At 41.7% G+C, this 21,918-nt stretch overlaps 1 protein-coding gene and 1 long non-coding RNA gene across 3 annotated transcripts in view; one reads left to right on the top strand and one right to left on the bottom strand.

The window, feature by feature from the left end:
- Nucleotides 1-21,918, top strand: part of pcdh17 (protocadherin 17) — a 62,581-nt gene that overhangs the window by 36,510 nt on the left and 4,153 nt on the right. The gene's annotated exons all lie outside the window — the stretch shown is intronic.
- The window catches only part of LOC124391084, a 39,177-nt gene continuing 24,802 nt past the window's right edge, over nt 7,544-21,918 (bottom strand). Inside the window, exon 3 of the long non-coding RNA XR_006926900.1 lies at nt 7,544-9,424. This is a non-coding gene — a long non-coding RNA (uncharacterized LOC124391084). The remainder of the gene's footprint in view (nt 9,425-21,918) is intronic.

Genomic DNA, 21,918 nt, shown 5'->3' with positions numbered 1-21,918 from the left:
TTGGCTTTTCTCAGGGAGCCGGATATACATCTGCGACATTTGCTTAGCGGTGCCGCGCTGACTAATTGCGGTCCGTTTCTGAAAGTAACGGCTCGTTTGTCACGTAACATCACCATCACCTCACAATTCGGACGTCTCCAGTCCTTCCAATTACACCAAGTCATTTACCAAGAACGAAAGAACGAACGCCTTTTGGAGATCTTTTCCTTTAGGTCATTAATTAGCGCACGAGTTAATTCCTAATTCAAAAAGCACTGCCAAAGATATCTTGAAGGCAGGGCTTTTTAATTGGCGGTGGTCAGGACGCTGTGATGGTCCTCAGCCTTTTCTCGTTCTTTATGATCTTTCTCCCCATTTGACCTTATCACTCGGATCCAGCTAGTTTGACTTAAAGGTTGGAAACAATGTTTGCCGTTTTGGGGGTGGGGTTTGGCTTAAAAAGGCCAGTCCACTTCATTTTGAGAAGTGTTTCATTTTCTTTAAAAGTTTCACCCAGAGTTATTCATTTTTAAGAAAAAACAAAAACAAAAAAACAATTGTCAAATCAATTATACATACAAAAATAAATTTTCAAAAAGTCGGTCCCGATTCTACGAGAAGTCACGAGTTTTCACAATTCTATACAAATCCGGTAAGACCAAACATTTCATTGGGACAAAAGAAATACTCTATAAAAGGAGGAGGGGCAAATGGAAGCCATCTCGCTGCAGTGGCTGAGCTTCTTTACTGGAAGATGGATGTTTTTTTCCTGTTTTTGGCTCTTGGGGAAACGTATTTATAGCAAATTTATGTAATTTATGTATTTATATAGTAAATAAACATGAATTTATGTAACAAAAAAATATAAAAAAATCACTTAACACAAGTTTAAAAAAAATTATGCATATATTAATAATAATTAATGTCATTCCTCCACCAAAGACCATTCTAGCAGTTATTCAGCGGGTCTTTGTTTAGTTTTTTTGACTGAATATTGCAAGAAAAAAAAAAAAAAAAAAGGTACTTTTACATTTTTTTTATTTGTTTAAAAAAAAAGGGGGTGGGGATTTTGGAGCCATTTGCATTATAATTAACATTATGAAACAAAACAGAGTATCATATTTGGAGATTGCAGACAATCTAAAGATTTCATGTCCAGTATAACATTGTAAGTAGTCTCAGACTCCCACCTCCTGTCATCCTCATGATGAATTAAGATCATCCTCATGATGACCGATAATTGATTAAGAATCCTACAAACCCAAATTGTTAAAAAAAAAAAAATAAATAAGATGCTAAACGAGGCATAATCTTGAATCAAAGAACCCGGACGCTTTCTCCTGCTTTCGAAAGCCCGGAAATATCTGACGTCTGTTTTTTATTTTCCTTGGTTTTCATTTAGCAGCTTACTGTATCTGGCAGGCAGCACTTGTTTGTTTGTCGTTTTTTTTTTTCTCTCGCTCCCTCGTTCTCTCTCTCTCTCTCTCTCATACGCCTCTCTTCAGGTCCATGTCAGTTTCGTCTGATGAACATCTTCATAAGTGTGATAAGCACACATATGCTAGATTAATTAATGAAACGCATCTCCCCTGGGCGTTAGCAACCCATATTTTGAACCTTTTTTTAAAGGCATTGTCGGCTTTATAATTACGTTCTGCTTGATTAGATCTATTAGCACTACTGATGAGACAAACCGAGGCAGAATTTCTCGATTCGAGTACAAGGAGTCTCTAGATATAAGCAGCATGACTGTTTATTTATATTAAAGACGAGTACTTGAGCAGTCGTCCAGCAGCCACGTCTGGTCTGAGTCTGGACGCAATGCCTGTATCCAGCACACGGTTGCAAAAGGGGTGGGAAATGTCCGGAAACTTTCTACGGAAACTTTATCTGGGGAATTTGGGAAATACTCCAAGTTGGAAACTTACCAGGAATTAATTACCAGAAAATTCATTCATTAATTAGGGGAAATTTATATAAACTGCATCAAATATAAACATTTTGTTTTGTCCTAAGATGCAAACTAATACAGATTTGGAAAAAAAAAATAATAATAATAATAAAAAAAAAAAGACATTTACTAAATTGTTGTACAAGTTTGTGGTATAAAAACCAATGTTTAAAACAGATTTATGTAACATTTTTAATTTCAATTCAAGCCTTCAATCTGGTTGTTTTAATCAAAGATTATCTTGAGATTTTTACATAAATTCCGTTATAGAAAAAAATTCATCTTTTTTTTCCTCATTAATACTCATGGAAAGTTTCCGGTCTTGTCTCGGAATTTTGCAGCCCTAATCCAGCGTAGACAAAAGCCTGTCCAGAAGGCCCGTCTCTGCCACGCCACTTGTTTGGAGTCTGGACGCAGTGCCAATATCTTACATGGACAAAGGACCGGCTCAAGGATAATCATTCTCCTTTTACACACACACACAGCTCATGAAAAGGGAAATTGATTGGGTTTATCACACAATAATCAGCTTTTGTTATTTCTATCTTTGGCTTCCGCTTCTAACAACCCGCATCCCCCGTCCCCTCTGGCTCCCCCGTCCCCACCCGGCTTTTGTAAGGACTTCGATAGCCGAATTAATACTGCAAAATAAACGGACCCAATATTTTCTTCCGTTCTCCTCGTACTCCCGCTTGTCCACCGATTTAACGATGTCCCTTTTCAAATCCTAGGGTTTCTGAGCGGCGCATAAGGGTGCTTAGCTAATATGCTAACATACTGACAGGAGTGTATGCTCCTGCATGTCCATGTCCACTTCAGAACCTAAGAGAGATTCATGAAATGCATCATATTTTCTTTCTTACAAGATTCAGCTTATGCGCAAGCATGAATTCGTATATTTGCAAAGTGCATGATGAATTTTTAAGATGTGGTTGGAAATCGTGTTGAAGCAAACGGAATCAAGGAGTTGCAACATCATTGGTAGCTCATGTGGACAATACATACTACATACTAAAACTGTATGATTGGTGTGTGTGTGTGAGAGTGTGTGATTGAGTGTGTTAGGACATCGGAGCTACAGGGATCTGACTCCAGACTTGCAGCCTGCCTCTTTTTCTTAGCGTAATGGCACGAGTTGTGTGTGTGTGTGTGTGTGTGTGTGTGTGTGTGTGTGTGTCAATGTCCATCCCCAGACTCAGTCAGGGGAAACGTTGTCCAGAATCGCCATGACGATGACGCCCCAGAAGGAGATTATGATGATGCGTCCTCACATCTTGGCACCCCGCCACTTCTTCCCATCTGTCCTCTGTCTTCATTACAGCGCGGAATGTGTGTGTGTGTGTGTGTGTGTGTGTGTGTGTGTGTGTGTGTGTCACAGTTAAGCTGTGACACTAATCCAAAGCACTGTCAAAGGAGGCTTTATATGGCGTTCAGGCTTTACCCATTATGGACTGGTGCACTTTGTTCTTCTCTTGACATCATAATAATTCCTGAATCCTGACCTTTTTTTTCAGTTTTTTTGGGGCCCTGCATTTGATATTCATCGATTTCTACTGTGGCTGTTAATAAGTTGTGTCTCAGTGAGCCCGAGTGCCTGATAGGAACTGAAATGTCGTCTCATGAATGCCAGGGTTGATAATTTGATCAGTAAGATACTTTTGCGAAAAAAGAAAGAAAGAAACAAACAAACCAAGAATGTACGATGAAGATACTCAAGGAGGGTGTATGATTGAGTTATCAAGTCTGTGTGTGTATATATATTTGAGTGTAACTCGTCCTATTTGCTGCAATGCGGGAGATTTTAAGGGGGTTCAAAGTGACACCATGTTAAGCTTTTAAAAAATAAATTAAAAAACCTAATATTTATTCATGCAAAAGCCTAGCTTAGCACCCCTCAAACAAGGAAACGGAAACTCCACAAACTCCCGTGTCCCTTTTTCATCTTCCTCTCCCCTACAACCTTATCGACGATCCGGCGTTCTTCTGGCGGCACGTCTCTGTCGCCGTGCCTTCCCTCCCGTAATTGCATCACCTTCCCTTTTAACGGCGGGACGCCTCTCCTTCGCCGTTGGCGAAACTACTCTCGAAGGCACAGAGCCACGGACGTTACGTGCCTCGCTTAAGTAAGCGCCTGCAATTACAGTGCATTAGTACACAAAGTTTTTCTGAATGTTGTACTCCTAAAGAATGCTTATCGGGCGCAGAGGTTTTTTTTTCCCGCTCCTTTTCCTCCCGATAAACAGATTGAAGCTGTTTGTACGAGTCAGATTTCATACCACATTAAGCTATGCAAATATTTCTCTCGCTGCACGACGAAACGTTTTCCGCATTTTAGTCGCGTTGCATATTCAGCCCTCCAGCATCGGCTTCAAAAAGGCATCGTTTTGATCTTTAGAATTTTATTCCCTCCCTCTCACCCCCTGCTACCCCATGCTCCCTCTCTTACAGTTTGGATGTCACTAGTCATGGCCTGGCTGCCTCCTGCGGAGAGCGAGATGACAGCCATTAGGAGAAATTGGGGAGGAAATAGAACAATGTTGATTCTGGGTTAAGAGAGGAAAAGAGAGAGAGAGATGGAAAAAACGATGGTAGAATATGCCAGATGAATCAGTGAGGGAGGGGTGGGTGGAGATCCAAGGCTGAGAGGTTGGATTTGAGATAGGACGGTGGTAAACGGAGAGCTCGAGAGCCACACAACAGGGAGGGACTGAGGGCAGAAGAAAGGATGGAACAGCAGGCATTTTCGCAGTAGGAGGCAGGTTTAAGCAGCATACTTCTTCCCCTGCTTCCTGTGGGCAAAGAGCCACCTACAGTTCAAATAATAATCAAAAGGAAGGCTGGCGACAGAACTGTGGTGTGGAGCTCTAGACAGGGGACACACTTGTGCACAGAAGTTTGGAATATTTCAAACAAGGTCTTTTTGGAATGCAAGGGTACGAGGTCCATTTGAATTCTGGCAATGGGCAATGCCACGAAGGGATACCTGAGGACAAGCTAGTTAAATGGGGTAGCTTTAATCTGAGTCCCCAGCCAAGCAATATCTATGAAATTTATGTAGACAGGATGGAGAACAGATGTTGGTCCAGACCAGGATGGGGGGACTGAGGCGGAGGGGGGCGGTTTGGGTGGTCGAGACAGGAGAAATGGGCAGTGTAGTAGTGCAGTGTTTTATAATCCAGCCACCTGTCTTTTGTCTTCCTGTCTTGTACATGTGTTGTATTGTAGAAGCCAGAGTGGCACCAGGGGAATCGAGGCGGGTCGACCTGCTTAATCGTCAGCTGTTAAATCCGGCAATTAACACCGATCCGAGCATGAGGCGGATCAATTATGGAGATTTGGACTCTGAAATCTCTCGGGTCGGCATGCGGGAGTAAAGAGTAAAGCATGAGCTTGGGATTTGGGGTGTTTTGGTAGGAGGGCAAGCCGGGGTAGTTGTTCAGATATGTGGGCGCTGGAAATCCACCACAAATCCAGGATTTACAGAAATATCAAGATCAGGCCTTAAGTCTTCACATCCCCCAACACCACCCAGTAGACCCCTAACCCCCACCCCTCCACTGACCCCATCCCCTTAAATCCAGAGCTCCAAATTGGACAGAACCAGATGACAGACATAATCCAGTCAGGAGCTTGCGATAAATCCCATTGACACAGCCAGGGACAGGGGGCAAAAAAAAAAAAAAAAAAAAAAAAAACACTAACTCTATAGCTAAGCAACAAAAGCATTTCTAAAGCTGGGAAATCTAAAACTTCCCTTGTTTCATCAGAGACCTGATATAAAAGGACTCCCCGTATAGTCGCACCAACATTTTTTTGAGCCTTCTAGAAACAATGAAAGTTTTTCCACTATCCCATTGCTATTCTTTGTTGCTTCCAAGTTATTAATAGAAGAGCTGCAGAAGATTTGGATGGTGGTTGTTGATTGAGGTTTGGGCAATAGGCCACCCGGAAAGATGGGGGTTTAAAGACAAGGGAAGGGAATGCTATAATGGAGTGTTGGCATGACCCTGATTACACTAAGGAGAAAAAAAAAAAAAAGATAGCCATGGCATTCAAAGTCATTTGCATTTTATTTGTTTTGCTCGAACTCGCCATGCGCCCAGATGTCAACCCGAGTCCCTAGCATCGTTTAATTAGCTTAAACTCGAGCGCCGAAATGTTGCCGGCCTTCCGCACACTCAATACGTTGCAGTGCTTTGTTCGTGCTACGTGGCCCGGGTGCGCAATAAGGACAGGCGGATACATTATCAGAGGGCTTCGTGTGATTAATCCCTACTGGAACAGGATTTTTTTTTTTTTTTAAAGGACACGGTCCTGCTGTTGTTTTTCCCGATTTGAATCATCGTTTTGGATTTGCAGGTGGGACGTAGTACACAATATTTCTGCTCTGGTGGTTTTATTTGATTATTGATTGATTTTTTTTTTTTTTATGATGATTTTTTTCTAATATTTAGACATGTGCTTAAACATCTCCGAGCATGTATAATCCTGTTCTGATCCCTTGTAAGCTGAGTAATCTTTGACCTTAATCTTTATATAATGCTTATAGTGGGTTTTGTTTTTAGGATCGCACCCGGCCTTTATATGAACTGAGACCTTTCAGCATAAAAATTTGGTTTGCAAGCTTTCAGTGAGGGAAGGGAAAAAATAACGTTTGTGATTCTTGATCAAGTTGATTAGATTTTTTTTTATTTGATTATATTTATCACAACATTCTTTTGAACCAACTGAAGAGAGCGCAAGAATTTTGAAGACCATTGAATACATAAGCAAAAAATAATTTGGGAGTGGGGGAGGGAACTAAACGAAAGCAAGAAAGCGCAATCTCACAATGATTATCCCTCGACAACCCAAAAGGCTAATAGTCTCTTATTGCATTTCGTTCCAACGTCTCGTCCTAATTTGATCACATTTATGAAAACAAAGCGAATATATATTTCCAGGCTACGTTGCTTGCCGGGGGAGGGAGTGGGGTCTAGACGGCAAAATGAACAGCGGCGTACTCTGGTGAAAAAAAAAAAAAAGCAAACGTCGATGCTAACTTGATGGAGTTGAAACAGCGAGCCGGCTAGTGCACTAGCTAGCTAAGGCAGGATATGGGTGGAGGAGATGGAAGATGAGAGTGGACTGGATCATAGCAGGAGTGTGTCAGTTAGCTTTTTAACCGCATTAGCGCCATGCCTTCGGAAACCAATACTTCGCAGCAAGTCCCGAGTCTCGAGGCCTGCTTACGTCTGGGATTCGGGATTAGCTCGGCAGCTGGTTTCATGTAACAGTCGAAATCTGATTAGGCCCGAGTTTTGCTGGGCCTGTGTGCTTGTTGACTTTGGGGAGCATTAGAGAATTGATAAGGACAGTACTCAAACATTTGAGGGCATTATTTCCTTCCTGGCTGTGGATGTTTCGACAAGGAAGCGACGTTCTCTTGCTAATTATCAGCCACTTCATCTGTTGATGTTTTGTCTGTGTTTATCTATTTACACACTTCTTGAGCTTTCATTTTTTCCTCTTCCTGTCTGGAACCTGTCCTGGCGATTACTCTAGGCCACATGCAATCAACTAGGAAACAAACACTGACACCAAAGTTTGAACCAACCAGAGTCTGAACCAGAGTCTGAGAAGGCTAGACAATTCTCTGTTGTACTTTATTTTATTTTTTATACTTTACAACACAGTGACATTTTATTTGCACATTCCAGAGATATTAGGAACCTGAGGTCAGCTATAATACAGTGGAGGGCATTGCTGAAGGGCACCAAAAGTGGTCGCTTGGCGATACCTGTGCTTGAACCCTTGATTGTCCAATCAGTAACGCAAAGCTTAAACCACTGAGCAACCACCTCCCCAATTTTTGCATATACCAGCTTGTCAGGAAGCTGGGGTTACCGATGAAACAGCGCCCCTGGAGCATAAAAGGTTAAGTGCCTTGCTCAAGGGCCCCAACAGTGGGAGCTTGGCCATGCTGGGGCTTGACCCCCTGACCTTATCATCAGCAACTCAGAGCCTTAACCATTATCCACACTGCCCTAGTGAAGTGACCTCGATAATGGTTCTCCAGAAGAAGTTTGGAACATATAATATAATGAATATAAAACCGAGCCATCATGGCCTCAATAGGAGAGGTGACCAAGGTCAGTCTGGTTAAGCTCCATAGCTCATGTACTCGATACTCCATTGATGGAAATGGGGGTGTTAATCAGTTTAAGGATGGAAAGGTCTAGAAGTCCCTATGAAATTCCCTGAGATACCCATCATATATATTTTAAATAGCACAAACCTTGATTATTCTTTCCCATTGAGATCGGTCTCGAAGCGTTCCAATCAGAACCAAGCGAGAGAAACCCAGAGAAGGGTGAAACGGTGGGAATACTAGCACTGGGAGAGCGCCTGAGAGAGCGAAGTGTCAGTGTTTGAGAGTGAGTATATTAGTGTTCAGTAATGTTGGCACAGTCCCCCACCCCGTCCTAGCGCTATCCACTCAGGAGGCTGAACAGCTTGCTCTCAATGACCCACAATCATCAGGCAGAAAGGGCCGGCTTTGCTAGATCAATTACCTCCATGATTACATTCATCAAACGCTTGATTGAAATTCATGAATCCCGTAGAATGGATGTTTTTTTATCGCGCACTGGCCTTTTCTCTCACATTACACAGGACTGTTTTAATGTTCAGGACCAAACTCTCTGATCCCATTTTTATACACACAATCTCTCTCTTTTGTATACACACTAACTCTGTACACACTTCTACACAATTACAGTATATACACAAAAAATATACACAAACACAGTGGCAGTATATGTACAAACAGTGTATATACAGTATATTTATACACATATTTACTGCATGCCCACAAACTTACTGTGTATACACAGACACACACTGTACACAAATTAACACACATTTAGTCCATAGACTCACACATAAAATATAATTCAGTTAATATATAATTTTTTCCATTCACTCAGTCAGTGCTCGAATTGAGGAGGGGGGGCTGGGGGGATTCAGGACTCCCGAGGCATAAGACATTAGTTGAGTCAAGTCTTATTTGGTGGGGTCCCCAGTTGTTGTTTAATTCATATACTGTTTACTAAAATAAATAAAGTCTATTTTTTGTACTTGTCATGGGGGGGTCCCCAAGATTATTTTAGTAAACAGTATATGAATTACACAACAACTGGGAACCCCCCCAATAAGACTTGACTCAACTCAAACACTGCACTCAGGTAAAGGTCTCGTAGTTCTACCCCATCTTTTGTCCCCCCTCCGAACGCCTCATCTCATGTCCTGATTTGCTACACTTCCTCTGCTGATGAGCGATCAGATACAGGAACGAGTGCATGTTCTGAGCGTGCTCAGTAAGCCCGATCCATGGTCGAGATTTGCGTACGCCGCTGACTGCAGGATAATTGACAGACGCGTAATCCTCTTCCTCAACACTCCAGAGAGCGATCTCGGCCACAAAGAGATGATACGTGGAAGTACCGAATCCGGCTGGAGGGGGAACAAAACATGCCATTCTTAATGCTGGAGGCTGATTGGGAAGGAGAGTCTGATCTTTTTTTTACTGTGCTTGGTGTAGAGTAGTCTTAGGGTACAGGAATTATTTTTTTTCCTGTCTGTCTTTTACACATGGAAAGCATTTTCATGGAACAACATTCATTAAAATAAACGGCATCAAAAAGAAAGAAAAAAAAAAGACTAGAGGGAAGACGTTCTGCCAAACATTTTTAGAACTCTCAGAATAATTCTTCAGGAATAATATTATTAATACTACAAATTCCGTCCTACATTGATTCCTTCCTTCCTTCATTCAGTCCTTCTATCCTTTTTACCTTCATTCATTGCTTTCTTCCTTGAATTGTTCAAGCATTTTTTTTTTTACCAGAAAAGGACACACAGCCACGCCTAAAACCCACCAGCAGAACACAGCGTGTCTCTGATCCCCCGTGTCCTAATTACAAAAGCTTAAATAAAACGGAGGATTGCTTTTCGATTTGCTCCTCTTTCTCTCGTTCTGTGGACCTTGTTTGTATTAAATTAGAAGGCCTGAAGGAACACACACAGTGACTAAAAGAAAGAAAAACAGATAAAGAGAGAGAAACTAAGAAAGAAAGAACCAGAAACAAAGAGAGAGAGAGTAAAAAAGAAACAGAGAGGGAGAGAAAAACAAAGAAATAATATAAAAAAAATGTGTACATGTCTATTTTCCCCCCAGAATGTACTGATTCTAGCCCACTTTCCTCCATGTTACCAGGTAGAAGCTTCCAAGCACGTCTTCCTATTTGTTCTGCTCTGTGTACCATGTGTGCGTTTCATCTACACTTCAGTACAGCGTGCTCCGTGTTCCCTTCCTCCATACACCACGAGATTGACTGCTAACAAGGTTCTTCTAGAAATCTGTTCCAAAATGAATTGAAAAATTATCTCAAGTTCCACCAGAGATCCAGCAAGAATAAAGCAGCAAGTTCAGGAAGCTCCTGGAGAGACCACAAGCGTGTTAGAGTTTATTGATCACTAGAAGTATTTTATTCCATGTAGTTACTTTATACACACCTTACAGCCAATCAAAATTAGGACACATCTCCATTGCCAAAAGTATTGGGACACCCGACTAATCCAGCCATGTGTGGTTTTTTCCCCAAACTGGTAGCGAAGTAGGAAAATCCAAACCTGTTCCAGCATGTTCCTCCATGAAGCTACAGTACAGGGTTTGGAGTGGAAGGTCTCTGACCTCAACCCTAATGAGATGAATTGGAACGCTGAATACACGGCAGGCCTTATTACCTCATCTTCCTCTCTTTGCTAACACCCTCATGAGCACAGATCTCCACAAGCGAGACGACGAGAGAAGATCAGGGCGTCCATAAACTTATATATTTTCTTTCTTCCTACTATAAAATTAACCAGTTATCTTTATTGATCTTCCTTTCTTCATTGATTAGTGTAATAATTCATTTATTTATTCCTTCCTTTCTTCCATCCTGCCTTCATTTATTCCACCCTTCCTTTATTCCTTTAGTTAAAATTCTTTTTACGATGTCTGCATGAGGTTCCTTTAAGGTTCTCTGGTGGACATTCTTATGGTCCAGCACATCAGTTGTTCACCAACAGTGCTGGGAAGCGTCACTCCGTTTGGACATAAAATTCCACTATGGGCAATAGTTTGTTGCACTGAAACCGTTTTTCTACATTTACTACGAGCTGTCAGTCGGTTACCGTAGCAACACGCAATGCTCGGTACATCCTTCAGTTCTTCGGGGACCATTTCTGTTGACAGAGCGAAAACATCTGACGTGTCTATTTTAAATATTAGCCCTCGAGATCTGTCGTATAAAAAGTTTCTACTGAACACTGCATTTATCTCTGGCTGGATCCAGCGCTCTGCTTCTTCACTGTTGCTTTGTCCGTTCTGTCTGCTAGCAAGTGCTGGAATTCCGAGAGGATGAAGAATGGGGGAAAAACAGATCAAGGAAGAGTTTTTTTTATCCTGATGTGGCCTTTTGCTGTCATTGGTCGTCGTATCCAAATCTGTACAAGTCCTGCATTTTTTAGATGCTTTTCTGTATATCAAGGTTGTAACAAGTAACTATTCGAGGTCGTGTAGCCTCCTTTCTAATGAACTGTCCACTAATAGAAAATCTTTTTTGAGGGGTTTTCGCATCATTTCATGTAAACTCCGGGGAGTGTTTTGTGGTGTGTAAAAATCCCTGGAGATCAGCAGTTTGAAAAAATAGTCCAATTAGCCCATCTGGTACCAAAAACCATGCCAAGTTACTGAGATCCAGCCTGAGTGTCGTAGACACTACGTGAATAAAAGTTTGGGAACACCTGACCCCCATTCCATATCCAGTCCCTTTGCTTTTGTATGAACCTCCACCCTTTAGGAAAGATGTTCCACCAGATTTTGATGAGTAGTTATGGAGATTTGCATTCATTCAGCTAAAAGAGCTTTAGTAAAGTCAGGTACTGATGTAGGTGAGGTGAGGAGTTCCAATTCATTCCAATAAGGCGTTGTGCTTCCACCTCCACGCCACATGCCTGCGTGGTAAAGGTTAGCGCTGTTTTTTTTGTTTTGTTTTTCTCTTCCTCAAAGGGCAGAGCGCCTCAACCTCCACATAGGCTTCAGTTCGTAATCCTAAGACCGCCTTCGCTCCAACCGAGCGACTAGAAAAGCGACGACGTTCTCGTCTCGGCCGTCTCCCCCACTGCACTTTTGTTTAATTCTTTTTTTTTTATTCCTGGTTTGAAAAAGAGGGGCGGAGCCAGAGGGGAGGAGGGGGCGAATACGGCTATCGATTCGGCTTTTGTGCACGCGTTTTGGAGAATTCCCTCCCGCCGATGTTCTGTCCTCTCAAGGCGGCCCGCACGCCGGGGATCCGCTTTGAACGCTTTAACCAGGCCGGTATTCGAGGAAAAGCATGAAAGGACACAGCGAATCGAAAGGCTTTTGAGGGGCCGCAAGTTAAGTTGGCTCTACCTTACCGGCCGCTTCTCTGAACTCGTCAATGCGCCTCAGTGGGGGGTATCGGTATTCACCTGGCCACCCTGCCGAGATAAAAGCGCCCCCTCGCACACGGGGCAGAGTGAAAGAGTGTGGGTGTGAACAAACTGTGCCTGGCCCAATCAAATCAATGCAAAGCTTACTGTGTGTATGGGGATGGTTTGTATATTGTTGAGATTGTAATAAAAGCAAGGTACAAATTTTATTTTTGGTTTGGTCGTTTTCAAGAAACAAAAAGAAAGCAAAAGAATCTTAAAAATCCAGGACAGACTTTCACGACACGTCCTATAAATCTCGGTTTTCCGTTAAAATAGATAAAAAATAATCAATATAAAAACTATGTGCATCTTAAAAGCATGATGAGATTCAACGATTCGCATCAGCACGTCGGCATTAATAGTTAACGGCGTGACCTGTCGATTTAAAAATGCATCGCAACACTACGGACCGAGGCGTGTCCTGAGAGTCACATAGAATATAAATGAACATGGAAACAGGAAAAGAACCTCAGGTTTTATTTTCTTTTTTTCTTTTTTTTCGTTTGTAAAAAGAGCCATGCGTTAAAAGTCAGAAGGTACTTAAGTAAATTTATGCATAGCATCATCATTTTTTCCATCGGCAAGTTTTTCCTGTGTGCTGGATCTGGTGCCCCCATCATCATTAACCGAACTTCTAATCCGTCACCGCCGCTTCCGCGTCGTCTCGGAAAAAACGCGTCTAAACGCAATCCGCGGAAGAACATCCCGCGATTGCCGCTGACCTACTTGAGAGCCTCGCGCAGTTAAAAGAGACCTCATTCCCGGCTGTGGAATTGAAACCGCACTCGTTTCCAGTCGTTCTCATTTCCATATATGACACTTTTTCCTCCACTGGTGTGAGCTGCAAAATTGACCCTGTTGCACACCTACTGTAGCTTCTCAAGTGCACACAGACACTTACACATGAACACACGCAGATACACAGTTCAGATCCCCTCAGGTGGTCAGGTGCTGTGGAAGTCAGTCACAGAAGCCCAAAGACATGTTCCAGCTGCTTTGTGTACCGTATTCTTTTTTTCTTTCCTTTTTTTTCCCCCTCTCCGTCACTCGGTGATCCTCTCTCTCCAAATGCCCACTCAACCCCTACCACCTCTTACACACACTCCTAACAGCTGCGCCGCAGCCTGCCAGGACACAGGTGCTAGAGCTCTGATGCTTCGCTAGTCATGCTGCGCTACGGTACAAGACGCAACACGGATACCCAGCTAGCCGCCCGCTACCCTGCCGAGCTGCCATGCTGCACTGTGCCCGTTTTTTTTTTCCTTTTATCTACAAGTGCCAATCTACTGCAGGCTTTTCTACTGCAATTCATCCCTTTACAAGGTCATTATTATCTCCATGACGTTCTGTTCCAATCAGGGGAAAAAAGTGGAACAGCATTAAAAAGGCTGGGTTTTTTTCCAATGGGAAACTTGATGTCCTTGAATAAAAAAAAATATGTCCTACTTTAAATGACAGACATTTAGTTTGGGTCATCAGAGAAAAAGTAGAAGCATGAATTCATTAACTATTATTAATTATTTAACTAAAAAAAAAATTTTTAAACGATGTATCGTTTTATATATGTTTACTGGCCAAAAAAGAAAAAAAAATTACTCTACTGGGTCTGTTACTATGGCAACGACTCAACAAGTGTTAATGCATTAACGATAATAAGTGTTAATGATCTATTCCGGCACATATTCTGTATTCTTTGAAAAGGTCTTTTTACACAATCTATGGACATAGGTTTTCGGACACCAGATCATATGAATAGCATGTGCTTTCTGGACATTATCTCCCACACTGAGGACATTTTTTAAGCCCTCTTCTAAGATGATGTTCCACTAGATTTTTAATTTTAGCGACTGTTGTGATTTGTGTTCATGTAGTGGGTGTAGTGGGTGTTACAATTTATCCCAAAGGTGTTCAATAGGGTCTTTTACATCTTCCCAGTCAAAGGCACAAAAATGGGGTATGCAGTATAGGCAAAGGGGCGCAGCATATGGGGGCCCTTTGGATGTAGTGTATTTTTTTTTTATGGTATTTACCCCTCTTTTTTATTTTTTTTTTTTTAGAAGGGGGGGCACCAAATATGATCTTGCAGATCTTAGCAAATATGCAGTTGCACCCCTGGTCCCAAACCCATGATCTGGTCCATAGTTACAGCAGTGACCTTCCATTTCCCACCACATCTTGTCACTTTTGTCCTGCGCTTCTACTACACACATTTATATACAATAAATAAATCCTGTTAAATCTTGCTAATAAACCAAGCCCATGCCTCAGCTACCAAACCTGACACATAGGTGACATTTAGGGGAATCAACCTTCTGCACATGTTCTCTGTGCATGTAAAAAAAAAAAATCTTTTCACACTACACTTGCTATAGGAGACGCGAATGCGAATTTATCCGAGAAGGAATGCGAAGGGAGAAACGTGTATCGTAGACGCCGGAAAACGTCGCGAGCAGTTCGCCGACACGAACCGATGCGTCCTTGGTATTTCATGAACGGGATCATAAAGAGAACAGAAGGCGTCCGTCTTCGCATTTTTCTACAGTTCGCTTAAACCATTTGGTATAGAGAATTTGTTTATAGTTTTTGTATTTTTTTTTATGAAATCTTTTGATATCAGAACCTTCAGTGTAAAATGGAGCAATTGGAATTTCCACCAATGAAAAATTACATTATCTATATATAATATATGGGAAAATTTCATGCCACCACATCTACAGAGATCCTGTTTGGGGAAGAATCACATGTGGCTGGAAAAGTCAGGTGTCCCAATAACTTTGTCCTTAGATTTCTAAGGTCCTCCAGGTCAAACTCAAATTCATAAATCTTTTTTTTTTTTTTAAACTACAAGGGGATTTCCCTGGGGGTCCCTGCGACACATTCTAGGAACTTTCAGCAATTTTCCTTGGTCAAAGAACTTTCTAGAAGACACTATTCAATGCAATTTAATTTCCCAATTGAAGGGAAAATTGTATGTTACCACATACACAAAAACAATATACAATTGTATGCCTTTAACTTCGTGGTAGAAGTTCAGGGAAGAACCCCAAGAAGGTTGAGGGTATGAACAGAGGCTTTTCTCTGACGTATTTTACAGCACTGTGAAATTTCCTGAAATCTTTGCATATCCCAGACAGAGTCAGAGAGCAGGGTCAACCATGATAGAGCACCCCGGGAGCGGAAACGCTCAAGGGCCGAAAAGACGCAGTGTGGAGAGGCTGGGGCTTGAACCCCTGACAGCAGGATACAAAAAAATACATGAAATGTTGGTGGAAACCTGACTGATTTGTGTCTGCATCCTGTTCCACATTTGCTGTTATAATAACCTCCAGTCTTCTGGGAAGATGTTCCAGTAGATTTCGTGGAGATTTTTGCTCATTCAGCCACAAGGGGGGGTCAGGAAAGTCAGGTACTGATGTAAGTGAGGAGGCCTGGGGTGCAGTCAGCGTTCACATTCATATATAGACAGAGACAGACAGAGAAAGAGAGAGTGTTGAAGGTGTTTGGTTGTGTGCTAGCGTTGCCGTGGGATCAGCTTGGCGAGAGCGTACACACAGCGGGCCTGAAAAATAGGGATGCTAATAAAAGACTTGGCAAGAGCCCTTAATGCACCCAGTCTGAGCATTAGAAATACACTAGAGCCTCACATACTCTCTCCCTATCTCCCTCTCTCTCTCTACCCCGCTGTCCGCAATAAAAAAATAAATCCTACGAGAATTTTCAGACGAGAGCAGAATCTAGGGGGGGGAATAGAAAAAGAAAAAAAAACTGGCTCTCAAGTATGTAGAATTCGTTTGAAATCTGAGGCAAGGGGTTTGTTTACTCCTAACTGTCCTCGTTAATTCTCACGGGAAGGTTTTGTTTTCAACCGGTAAATTACATGATGTGCAATGCTCATAAGTGTAGCTTCGGCTAGTTGTGGCTAAGACCATGCATGTTAGCATCAACACCTTCATGTAAATCGACTCATAGCGTTTCAATACATTGCACGCAAAATCTAGGGTGACGTCCCTCTCGACTCACGCAGACGGGAACGGCACGTGACGAGATGAGATTTTGCCCCACACATCATTAGCCTGATAAATGGCCAGACTTGGATCCTAGCATGCGCAATTTCCAATAAGGGACCACAGCACGACGCTTTCTCGTCAATGCTAGTAATTGCGGAGTTGATAGGAAATTCCTGGCATTTTCTTTCGCAGCCGAAGGGTGATAATGCGTGTCGATCCCGTCGGTCATATGTAGTGTCGCAGCGATGAGGGCTCTTCATCCGATCGATACATGGATCCGTGTGTGGATAAGACAGGAAAACGCAGGAATAGCAGCTTTCAAGCTTTAATTAAGTGGATCCCAAAAAGCCAATACACAGGCATGCACGTGTGTGTGTGTTTGTGTGTGTGTTAGGGGTTGTCTAAGACTACGCCTGCACCATTACATCACACCCAGCTTCCGTATGCCTTATCGTTAAGGATTCAAGGTCGCTCACGTCGCCCAGGCATGAATAATCGACAGCCGCTTCACTTCCCACAGACCGACCGCGTAGAGACGAATTGTTTATGCTTTAATATGCCCAAGTCGTATTCCAGTCAAGTCCAGATTACGTTGTACCCTCCAGAGCAATCCATTCGTTTTCCGCAGATGCCGTCAAAAGTATTGGGACGCTTGACTTTTCCCAACTGTCGGGGATTCTTCAACCAAAACCTCTAAAGCACGGATAATGAAGAGGACTCCTGAAGGAGAACCAAAGCCTCTTCCGGCATGCCAATGATCCCGTGCACAAAGCAAGGGGTTGGAGCGAAAGGACGCGAGGCCTCCTCAGGTTACATAACAGGTTATTATAAAAGCAAAAGGGGATTTAAATGTGGAACAAGATGTTAAACAAAAAACAGCCCGAACTTGTCGTGATGATTTTTACATTTTCCCCAGGGAACACACACTGGGTGCGTAAAAGTTTGTGCACCCTCAGGGATGAACGATTTGCGCCTAGAAATTCATGTGTCAGATTACACTGGAGTTCAGGCAGGAGTTTTGTTGATTTGGTAGAATCGGGTAAGGAGAAAGAAAAAAAAAAAGCAAAAGAAAACACTCCTTTGCCTAAGGGGAAAAAAATGGAATTGTGTTTAAATATCCAACCATCGATCAATCGATCGGTCGGTCGTTAAATTGCAGTAGCTTTTGAGCACAGCGAGCTGTAAAATCTGCACCAGCAATCCTACCACATACACACACACACACACACACACACACCTTCAACCAATAGTGCAGTATATGTAGTAAAAACAACACAAGGAAATCCTGTTCTAGTTTCACCCTTTGTGTGTGTGTGGAGACCACCCACACCATCTCCCTCCCCCTCAATAAAGTGTACTGCATCTCAAATGTCAAGTTCCTTCACAGGGTTCCGTATTTTTCTTTTCGCCCCACCAGAAAAATCTCTCATCTCGTTGTTTATACGAGTTTTTCTCCGCTGAGCTTTCGATGCAAATCTGCTGGCCCTTCAATCCCCCCACCCCCCCACTGGAAAGCCCACAACCTCCCCTACCCCTTTTTACCCCCTCCACACACAATGAAGCAGAACTGCTTAGACATGGACAAATGCACTTCCCACCGTTCAGGGTTAACAGGTTCACTCGCTCCGTCAGTCACCTTGATCCTCGGTGTATGTTGTGTTTTGCCGCTGTACCCGCGCACACTGTCCTAAGTAGCTACAATCGGTAGTTAGCTTTTCTCCACGCTCGTTTGGGAAGCAGTGTTTTGATGAATTTGGAATTTTTTTCAAGGTTAAACCAGTCCCTAAACGCCCTTAAACACACTCATACACACAGCAGGGAAAGGCATTGGTTAGCCACATGTAGTGAAAACAAAAACAATAGCGACTCAGGAGCCAGAGGGAGAGGATCGTTTGTCATGGAACCGTTTGGGGTCGCTGGCACAATGGAGCGATTTCAGCTATGAATAAAGATGATTAGAAAGTCAAAAAGGGTCCATGATTTGTTTGTTTTTTCCAGCGTAAACCATGTAAAAGAAAAAGTCTCTACTTTTACAGAACGTAAATATTTTTGCTGTATAAAATCGATTCTAAAATATTTGCTATTTTTTGGGGGTTAGTAATAAAGAAATGCTGAAAAATAGGAAAGAAATTAAAAGGAAAGGTAATGCAGGGGTGAAAAAAATATTGCTGCCCTTAAATGAGCATTGCGACTATTTTTTATAATAATAATAATATATTTACTATTTATTATGAAATAAATAGTAAGTGGCAAAAATATTCTTCCTTTTTTATATTTTTTTTAGGAACACTGCTACAGAAAACAATAAAGGAGATTTTTTATTTTTTTTAATGAGCAACACTACAGAAAATAGATATGCAAAATGATAATAATAATGGGAAAATATTACTGGTTTTATTTACCAGAAAATGAACAGGAGTCTGAAAAAAAAAAAAAGTGGTTATTTGCCTTTTAATATAAAATAGTTTTTTTTTTTTTTTATTGCCAAAGGGAGAAAAAAAAAAAAAGGGTGGAAAAATTGCAAGGAAAAATAGAAAATTTAGGGTGGTGGGTGTGTGTGTGTGGGGGTGGGGGAGTTAATGTTTAATAAGCATCACAGCAGGTGTAAAAAAAAATTGCAAATATTTTTCTACAATTTCGATAAATATAAAAATAGTCCTGCTTTTTTTTCTGCTTCATAAAACAAAAGAATTTCAAATGAAAACATTAAAAAAAGAAATATATATATTTTTTAAATGAGCATTGCAACATAATAAAATAAGGTAAAATTGCAGTTTTAATCAACAGAGAATAGATAGATAGATAGATAGATAGATAGATAGATAGATAGATAGATAGATAGATAGATAGATAGATAGATAGATAGATAGATAGATAGATAGATAGATAGATGATAGATAGATAGAGTGTGTGTGTGTGTGTGTGTGTGTGTGTGTGTGTGTGTGAATGAATCTATGTATAAACAGACAGACAGACAGACAGACAGAGAGACAGACAGACAGTTCGATCACTGCTGGAGGTGCAAAATCATCATCAATGGCGTAAACAATAAAAAAAAAAAATTTAGCTTAAGTTTTGGGAGCTTCGCTACAGAAGACTATGTATACCAAGCACCCTGAGGACCCCCAGAAGCCGATTGAAGGGTGTTTAGAAATCGGTTATTAGTGTTATTAAACACATTCAGGATCAGGTCTCTTGGTGCTCTAATACCCCTGAACACACACAAACAAAAACAAAGGAAACCACAACGTTATTATATTTATAAGGTATTTTGTGGCGCACCGAACTCAAGCGTCTAAATGATTGTTGAAAATTTTCCCAAAATTCATGAACTCCTCTTGTTTCTCACACCTTGCTTATCTTCTAAAATCTTCAGGATATTAAATATACATGAGGTGTCGTTTATAAGGCGGAAATCACTGCACGGAGGAGCAAACCCTGCTTCGTGTTGACTTACATATACAATGCTTTGTCAGAAGAACAGGCTTACCTCGTTGCTTTGAAGTCACAATTTCACTAGATGGAAACCGAGAGAAATGAAGGGATGGACAGATTCTGTCTTTCTTTAGAATTAGGAATCGCTAGGCTCTGTGTGTGTTTGTGTCTGCGCTACTATTCCCTCACGCTTCCCAATTTACAATTTCTGGACCCATCAAAAACCAATAATAATCCAGAATAAAGATGAAAGGGACGGACACACAAACACAAGAACAAACACTTTGTGGCATGCAGTGCTAGACACTTGGTTGAAAGATACAAGAGGCTGCCATGGGAGATCTTCAAAGCCCAGTGACACAAATTTATGAGAGCAGCACCAAATATTTTTTTAGCCAAAACGCAGCTGCTGTTGTTTTGCTGTGTTCGGGGGTTTGGTGGAGAGATGGCACGATGATCAAGAGAGAAAGAGAGGAAGGCGCGCGAGCATGGAGTCTTCGTTGCCATCTACTTGATCATGTTCATTGAATATGCTCACTCAACCAGCTGTTCCACCCTTCCCTCCTCGGGAAAGCAGCCCTTAAAAACGCTCTACATGTTCTTCATAAAAAAAGTATGAGATACTTGTGAACAAAAAAAAAATGGCCCCTTACATTTAGGGCATTCCCCCAGACACCGTTATCCAGAGCGTACTACAATTTTCTTATTTTTACAACTATGCAGCTAGGGGTTAAGGGCCTTGTTTAGGGGCCCGGTAGCAGCTTGGTGCTGGGATTCGAAATCTTGAGCTTCCGATCAGAAGTAAAAGGTTGCACCAACTGAGCTCCCATTTCCCTTCAATCAGAATCCCTCTTGACCCTCCGAAAGTTAACAATTCTGAAGATTTCATCCAAAAATAGTTGTCTACAATAGTTAAGACTAATCTTATACACTCTCTGTATTATATGCTCTAGGTTGAAAAAGACTCCTAAGGTTGCCCACAAACGCTAGGAAAGTTTAATGAGGTGACCAAATGACCTTCGACCACTTGTGTTGAAAAATATCCCAGAAGGTCTAACGAAGGGGTGGTCGACCTGCCTTGCAAGACTACATGGACTGGCATTACAGAGAACACACCTTATTTAAAGTCTGCCTGATGCATAATTTCTCAGCAAAGGCTTGCCGAGTCGGCTCGGCTACTAAAAGGATGTCAGTAGCGGATACGTCAGGAAACTCAGAGTACCAGGTTAAGTATTGCACAAAAAAAAAGGAAAATGAGGTTCCCAGGGGAGCCCGCAGCATATAAAGTGCATAATAATTTCTGAAATATCAGCTCTTTGGTGGTTAGAATTCTTAATGGACTATGTATCTAAACTGTGACCATTTCTCACTCTGTCTTTTAACCTTAAATGTACAGATGAGAAGGTTTAGACTTGATGACCTACAGTGCTACGTCCCGCTTAGGTCCTGCTCCCCTTTCAAAAGTTCCTATTGTTTAACCCATGGGAATGTGAGAAAGCAAAAGAACTGAAGTGGCCAAAACGTGTGTCTGACATTCAAAACACTCGAACAATAGCATGATTTCATTTCCAGCTTCTATTACGTGCTTGCCATTTTGAATCGTCTCATATGCCACAGTTTACGTTATTGCCACAAAATCCGGGGGTCAAGAAATCTGAGGAGAGCAAAGGTAATCTGAATGCTGAGCATTTATATAGAAACAGCAACACGAAAAACCGGTAGCTTGGCTTGTTTGATGAGGTAAGGAAATAATTGGCAGCAGTAATTGTTGGTGAAATAGTACCCCGTTATGAGTAGTGATACCAAGATACTGGGACTTAACAGTTCCCTTGGTATATCAAAAAATACTAAGCAATCAATCTAAACTTGTTCAAAGACAGAAAAAGCATGAGGTGAACTGAGGCCAGTCTTGGCCATCCAATTTGGTCTTTGACAAGTGGCACTACTACTTGCACTTGAATGTAAAAACTTCAATCATGAAGACATTGACTATACCGTGTCTTT

This window comes from Silurus meridionalis, chromosome 9 (genome assembly GCF_014805685.1).
Source record: "Silurus meridionalis isolate SWU-2019-XX chromosome 9, ASM1480568v1, whole genome shotgun sequence".
Taxonomy (NCBI): domain Eukaryota; kingdom Metazoa; phylum Chordata; class Actinopteri; order Siluriformes; family Siluridae; genus Silurus; species Silurus meridionalis.
This window is presented reverse-complemented; position numbering and strand designations above follow the sequence as displayed.